The sequence below is a fragment of the Aulostomus chinensis genome, chromosome 1, assembly GCF_037954235.1.
Source record: "Aulostomus chinensis isolate RoL2024-O1b breed Wild chromosome 1, RoL_Achi_v1.0, whole genome shotgun sequence".
Classification (NCBI taxonomy): domain Eukaryota; kingdom Metazoa; phylum Chordata; class Actinopteri; order Syngnathiformes; family Aulostomidae; genus Aulostomus; species Aulostomus chinensis.
The window spans coordinates 44,799,853-44,807,813 of record NC_141320.1 but is presented as its reverse complement, the minus strand read 5'-3'; the positions used below and the strand labels follow the sequence as shown (position 1 = coordinate 44,807,813).

Below are 7,961 nucleotides of genomic sequence, written 5' to 3'. Positions count from 1 at the left end.
ATCTCAAAATGATGCGACAGTGATTTAGTAAGAATTGCTCATGAACTCAAAATGATGCTAACAGTAATGGAGTGAAGGTTTCGAATAACCTCAAAGCGATGCTGACAGTCATGTACTAAGAGTTGCTACGAACCTCAAAATAATGCGACAGTGATGTCGGAAGAATTGCTAATGAACTCAAGATGATGCTAACAGTAATGTAGTGATAGTTTCGAACAACCTCAAAGTGATGCTGACAGTCATTTAGTAAGAGTTGCTAATGAACTCAATTCAATGCTACAGTGATGTCGTGAGACTTGCTCATAAACTCAAAATGATGCTAACAGTAATGTAGTGATAGTTGCTCATAAACTCAAAGTGATGCTGACAGTAATGTAGTAAGAGTTGCTACGAACCTTAAAATAATGCAACAATAATGTAGTAAGAGTTGCTACGAACCTCAAAATAATGTGACAGTGATGTCAGAAGAATTGCTAATGATCTCAAAATGATTCAACAGTGATTTATTTAGAATTGCTAATGAACTCAAAATGATGCTAACAGTAATGGAGTGAACGTTTCGAATAACCTCAAAGTGATGCTGACAGTCATGTACTAAGAGTTGCTACGAACCTCAAAATAATGCGACAGTAATGTCAGAAGAATTGCTAATGATCTCAAAATGATGCGACAGTGATGTAGTAAGAATTGCTAATGAACTCAAAATGATGCTAACAGTAATGGAGTGAAACTTTCGAATAACCTCAAAGTGATGCTGAAAGTTATTTAGTAAGAGTTGCTACTAACCTCAAAATAATGCTACAGTGATGTTGAAGAATTGCTAATAAACTCAAAATGATGCTAAAAGTAATGTAGTGATAGTTGCTAGTAAACTCAGTGATGCTTACAGTAATGTAGTAAGTGTTTCGAACAACCTCAAAGTGATGCTGACAATCATGTAGTAAGAGTTGCTACGAACCTCAAAATAAAGCAACAGTAATGAAGTAAGAGTTGCTACGAACCTCAAAATGATGCAACAGTGATGTGGTGAGAGTTGCGACTAACATTAAAATGATGCTCCACTGATGTAGTGAGAGTTGCTAAAAACCTCAAAATGATGCTACAGTCATGTAGTGAGAGTTGCTACTATCATCAGATTGATGCTACAGTAATGTCGTGAGAGTTCTCCTCACCTCAAAATAATGCTGACAGTAATGTAGTGAGAATTGCTAGGAACCTTTAAATGATTCGACAGTGGTGTAGTAAGAGTTACTACTATCCTCAAAACGATGCTCCAGTGATGTAGTAAGAGTTGCTACTACCCTCAGAAATGATGCTCTAGTGATGTGGTGAGAGTTGCTAAAAACCTCAAAATGATGCTACACTGATGTGGTGAGAGTTCTACGAACCTCAAAATGATGCTAGAGTGATGTGAGAGTTGCTACTAATTTAAAAATGATGCTAAAGTGATGTAATGAGAGTTGCTACGAACCTAAGAAATTATGCGACAGTGATGTAGTGAGAGTTGCTACTAATGTTAAAATTATGCTGACAGTGATGTAATGAGAGTTGCGACGAACCTCAAAATGATGCTTACAGTGATGTAGTGAAACTGCGACTAACATCAAAATGATGCTTGCAGTGATATAATGAGAGTTGTTACGAACCTCAAAATGATGCGACAGTGATGTAGTAAGACTTGCTAATGAACTCAAAATAATGCTAACTGTAATGTAGATATAGTTGCTAATAAACTCAAAGTGATGCTGACAGTAATGTAGAAAGAGTTGCTACGAACCTCAAAATGAGTCTGACAGGAATGTAGTAAGTCTGCTCCTCTGGTTCTAGGGACTGAACTCTCATTCTCCTACAGGGTCTCATTCTAGAAATGAACATTCTGACTAGCAGATGTGATCATGAATGGACAAAACCATTCAGCAGAGGGGACCTATGACCTTTGACCTGGGTGACCCAACGTTGATCCAAGCTTCTGAAGCCAGCGTTTCTGTTCCCAGTTTGCTGACTGGTCGTCAGTAGCAGGACGTCTCTGTTCATTGAGTTGATTTCTGTTTCTGTCTGTTGCTCCGCTGTTTCAGAGTCAAATGAAGAGATTTCTGATGTTGCTGTTTGTGTCCTGCAGATGTGGAGCAGCTGCTGGTGATTAAAGAAGAGGTTCCCCCTGAGCTGCAGGACCCAGAGCCCCCCCACATTAAAGAGGAGTGGGAGGAGCTCTGGACCAGTGAGGAGGGAGGGCAGCTTCAAGGGCAGCAGGAGGCTGATATCACCACGTTCCCCTTCACTCTGGTCCCTGTGAAGAGTGAAGGGGGACGAAGAGAAACCTCAGTTCCCACAGCTTCATCAGAGTCTAACTGAGGAGAACTTGAAAGAAGAGTCTCAGAGCAGCAGCCCAGTTCATCCTCTGAAAACAGAAGCTGATGGAGAAGAGAGTGGAGGACCAGAACCAGCCAGCAAGGTAGATCCAGATCCACTTGTACAACCCCAGACTGACGACCAGATGTCAGACTCTTCTGAAGCTGAGACTGAAGTCAGTGAGGATGATTGGGTCAGACCTGATAACACGGCCACCTCTGAGCACAAGGAACCCCTTGGCTCAAGGAGGAATTTGCTTCAGAAACTGAGCCCAGGACAGGAAGTGAGTCATTGCAGCTCAAAAGAGCAAAAAATAAAGACCTTTGGCCCTTCTGAATCTCAGACAGAAGTCAGTGAGGATGAGCATCCATGTAGGTGCTCAACATGGAGTTTGGATACACTCATGAGAAGAAAAACTGGGGAGAAACCATTCCCATGCTCAGTGTGCGGCAAAAGATTCTCAAAGGGAAATCTGAAAACACAGATGAGAACACACACTGTGGAGAAACTGTTCCCCTGCTCAGTTTGTGGCAGAAATTTTTCAGAAAAGGGACGTCTGAAAAGACACATAAGAACACACACTGGAGAGAAACCATTCCCCTGCTCAGTTTGTGGCAAAAGATTTTCAGAAAAGGGATGTCTGAATAGACACATGAGAACACACACAGGGGAGAAACCATTCCCCTGCTCAGTTTGTGGCACAAGATTTTCAGAAAAGGGATGTCTGAAAAGACACATGAGAACACACACTGGAGAGAAACCATTCCCCTGCTTAGTATGTGGCAAAAGATTCTCAGAAATGGCAAATCTAGAATCACACATGAGAACGCACACTGGGGAGAAACCATTCCCCTGCTCTGTTTGTGGCACAAGATTTTCAGAAAGGGGATGTCTGAAAAGACACATGAGAATGCACACTGGAGAGAAACCATTCCCCTGCTCAGTTTGTGGCAAAAGATTCTCAGAAACGGGTAATCTGAGAAGACAGATGAGAACGCACACTTGAGAGGAACCATTTTTCAAAATGTTGCTCTGAAGCTGTGACAAAAGAGTGGGAGAAGCAGGTTGCAGGCCAAATACAGGATTTTTTCAAAAATCACAATGATAAAACAAAATTGAACTAAGATAACAATGGGATGTGGTTGTCAGTCGAGTTCGTGTTGTGGATGTGTAAGGAAGAGATGTTGGCTGCTGAAAATCAAAGTGACAATGGATGAGGAGGAAGAGAGGCTCCTGGCCGGCAAGGAGGATTCTGTATGGAGAGAGCAACTAACCAACTAGGAGGAATGAACGGCTCCCCACTCTCCAGCTACCTGCTGCAACACAAGGAACATCATGAAAGACACCAGCCAAGGGACCATCACACCCCCCTACAAGAACAGTGTCCTGAAGGGAATCCCGCTACCAAAATACCATAAATGCAATTTTTCTTGAATGCCCAAAATGATAATTCACTAAACCTCTAAAAACCATATACGTCCCCCATTGGACTGCTCAGATAAGGTCAAACTATCAGGAGGGGAACCAGTGGCCTGCTCCGGTGGTCCAGCATCTCTTGTTGCAATTTAAGAGGCTAGGAAAAGACAAGAGGAGAACCAGAGAGAGGAAAACCGGTCACAATCAAATACCACACTGAGGAACTCTAGACAACACGTCCACCACCACTTTGTTGGTCCCCTTCACATCGTGAATATCCAGGCAGTATGACTGCAGGAACAGAGACCACCTGACTGGTCTCTGGTTGGGACACTGCAACGAATGAAGGAAGGTGAGTGGATTATGGTCAGTGGAGACAACGTGTCTACATGGAGAACAATGATGAGAACACACAGCTGAGAGACATCAGTCTTGCTGAGTTAGTTAACAAAGCTCCTCAGGTCAGGAAAACTTGAGACGACGCAACAGAGAAACTTCCTTTGTCCATCCTGTGTTGTGTGACTGAAGCTGAGGAGAAACTGAAACTAATCATGGTGGTGGAGGCCAGACATGAAGGTTGTGGGTGTAAAGAGTTTTTGAAAGCAGAAGGGAAAACACATCAGGAAAGAAACAGGATGAAGCTGAAATCATGGAGCCACCATTGGATAGGAGGGTGTGAGGGCTGATCTGATTTCTCTGAGGTCACCATCAAAGATCCACTTGGCACCAAGTACTGATCTTTATAATGAAGTATTGATCCTGATCAAACACTGAATTGTCTTTGAGATGTGTGAAAATAAATGAGTGGGCGGAGTCTCTGATATCATTGATGTCATCCAGCTGTTGGAGAAATATGTGACATCAGCTGGAGCCTCTGGTGAAGTACCTTTAGTCGTAGTACACATGCAGTATACGCTCAGTACCGGTTCCTACACAGACACAGCGAGCGCTGCTTTAACAAATACATGGTTCCTATGTGAGGGATTGGTTGGATTTCCGGTGGATCAGGACCAGGACTGAAGTTGGTCCCTGACCATCCTGGAGGGGCGGCTGTAACACACAGGATGAGTTTTCACAGTGAAGGTCTTCTTCTTCTACAGCTGAATTAAAGTGTAAACAGCCGTCTACACACCTTTAAATGTCCTTATAAACTTGTCTTTTAATAAACTTTCTGTTCTCTTTCAAAGTTCTGTGTTTTTGTTTCCATGGAGAGGCTCTACTTGATCACCACAGAGGTGTTCTGCCATTTTGAGTGGATGTTCTTGTTGTGATTTGTCTGTTTATCTGCTGCCCCCACGACCTGCGGTGGGAGCTAATTAGCGGTATGCACCAAAACCTTGTTAGACATGGATGCTCTCAAACCAAATCCTTGCAATCGTTGGAAATAATAAAAACACAAGAACACACCTGAGGTTCCTTTTTAGCTGGAATTTTCCTTTAGGAGCTTTAAGAGTGAGGAGAAGGATTTTAAACTCTGTTCTGGATTGGTGATGTGGTCTCTCCTCCTAGTTCCTGTCCATGCACGTGCAGCTGCTTTCTGGAGCAGCTGCAGTCTTTAAGGGGAGGTTCAGTTTTTTGGACCTTTGGCCTTCCAAGCTCACCAGGGTGCTACCAGCAACTGGAGACAGTTTTGGACCCATTGGGTCTGGTCCTGCTGACGCTATCTGCAATGCTCGTGCTAGCGCGAGTGGATAGGCCTGCCATTTAAATACCATCTTACTCACTCCACAGCACTTTCCAGGCGACTGAAATAAAACTCCAGAATATCAATTTAAAGTGTTTGTTGATAGAATCATTCTGGGGAGGAAACTTTTAGTACATCGCGGTTCTTTTTGAGGGACAAACCTCAGATTTCAGGTGTAATTTTACCTCTCCTCTAGTCGGTAGAAGTGGGCTCACGTTACAGCTTCAGAGGACTGTTATGCTACTGACTGAATGTATTCCTCAGCCATTGATGAGTCGGCCGATATTTATCTATAATATATATTTATATATCCAGTGACTTCTACCAGTGCTGTCTCTGTGCTGGGCTCTAAAACCAGGCTGAAACCCTCAAATCAACTCTTGTTATGGAGGAAGTCACTCAGCTGATTAGCAGCTGCTTTCTCTAGGATTTTAGAGAGGAGGGGAGGTTAGCTATCAGTCCATAGTTGGCTAGAACCTCAGGGTATCCACAGCTTCCCTGACCAGGACTTGAACCCTAGGCTGTGGCAGTGAGAGCACCAATTCTAGCTACTAGACAATCAGGGACCACACTGACCAGAGTTTGTCCTTGCAGGAGTCAGTGACTTAATAGTGTCTAACAAAGGGTTGAACCTGAATGAGACAGTCACCCTTCAACATGGGGCCATGGCAGAGTGAACCAAGAACACTACAATGGGGGTGAGACTGGAGCCATGATGGACTCACAGTTCATCACCTCCACCATCATGTGGACCACCTGATCACCTCTCCTTCAACCTCTAAATATCTCATTCCCTGACCGGGAATTGAACCCGGGCCGCGGCGATGAAAGCGCCAAATCCTAGCCACTAGACCATCAGGGACCACACTGAGCTCTCCAACAACAGAGACTATACACAATGACTCAAGAACACAGGACTCTGTTGTCTCAGCTTGAGATGCAGAGGGTCCACCAAGACCACCAGACACCTCAGCCTCCTAAAGACAGTCCACCCCCAGGATCCTGCCCCCCTCTGCTCCAACTCAGCCCTCCATTCATAACTGACTTTGTCTCAGTCTTCACAATGCCAGTCACTGAAACACTGACAATGTGATGGGGGCTTCCTGTCTTTACTGCATTTTCTTCAAGGCTCACAACTGCTACTTCCTACAGTCGTCTCTACTGTGTACTTGTACTACCAGTTGTTATGAGCAACTGTGGATTTCTAAATATTAACACTGTCACAGTTTAACTGCATCAGTTAAACAGCCTTCATCTTATCAGCTAAATTGATCCATAAATGTGACAACAGTTGATAACAAACTACCAGAAGAGAAACCAGTCTGTTGCATATCAAAGTATTTGTAGCTGGGTCAGTGTGACTGTGAGCCTTCATAGCCAGCATGAAGGAGCTGGTTTTATCTTTGCTGGGGAAATCCCACACACAGCTGCTCTCAGTTCCAAATGTGTGTGTCCTCACTCCTCCGTCCTCCTGCTGCCCTCAGAATACAGACACAATTCAACCTGGCAAGTTTGGAGCATAGAAGTGCTCCTGAAGAGATGTGTGTCAGCCCACAGCTGGCTGTTCTTACCTGGAACCTCAAGATGAAACTGCTTCCACAGATTGGAAATGAATCTGATGTTGACTTTTGGACAAATCACCTGTTCATCAGTTCATCATCACTTCCATCCATTTCTACTGCTTATCTTGTTATAGAAAGGAGTCTATCTGCTGTGTGACGGAGGCAGTTACTGTGAGCTGCTGCATGTCTCAGTGTGTGTGTGGGGGGGGGCTGTGTGTGACTGGTCGGCTGCCAAGGATTATTGATGAGATCAATCATGATCAGCTCAGAGATCACGGCACAGAAGAAGGAGACTTTTTGATTTTTGGGGGTTCAGTTTCTAAGTCAGACACATCATCACAATTTGAAGTTTTCCTCCAGTAAAAAACAAAACCAAACAAAACCAAACTAAAACATGATTTGACTTTTGATGTCTACATTTTTTGGAAATTGTGAGTCCAACAAGCAGGAGGCCGTTTGAGCTTGGAAACTGTGAAGCATCACCAGTAACTGCTGGTTAATTTACAGTTGTTTCCTCCAAAAAGTTTAAAATGAACTCAATGCTGAATCCCTCGTCGTCATCACTGAGCTGCAGAATTGGTCCATGCAGGAGGCTGAGCAGGTCTTCCTCTCTGGTCCAGTGTCTCAGCACAGGTCAGAGTAGAGAACTAAAACATGAACACAAATCTTTATCAGTTGTTTACTGATATCAGTGACTACCTTCAAGTAAGAGTGTTAGTGAATGGACCCTTTTTAAAGTTTATGTTATAATGTTTGAAAAATGATGCTCACAAAAACACAATAAAAGTGTTTGTGGTAAAATGATTCCGTAGATTTTATTGCCATTTTAAGAGTTCAAGCATATTTTGGTGACATTGTTTGATATCATGACTCTCAGTTACTTTAGCAGGACCATCGGGACATGAAATCTTCCTCATCATCCCATATCGACCCTCAACCCCTCACACAGA

The 7,961-nt window shown here is 43.5% G+C and overlaps 1 non-coding gene across 1 annotated transcript; it reads right to left on the bottom strand.

Annotated features, from left to right (window-relative positions):
* Window positions 1-6,239: 6,239 nt before the first annotated feature.
* On the bottom strand, window positions 6,240-6,311 carry trnae-uuc (transfer RNA glutamic acid (anticodon UUC)). Its single transcript has one exon. It is a non-coding gene; the product is annotated as a tRNA-Glu (tRNA).
* Window positions 6,312-7,961: the final 1,650 nt, after the last annotated feature.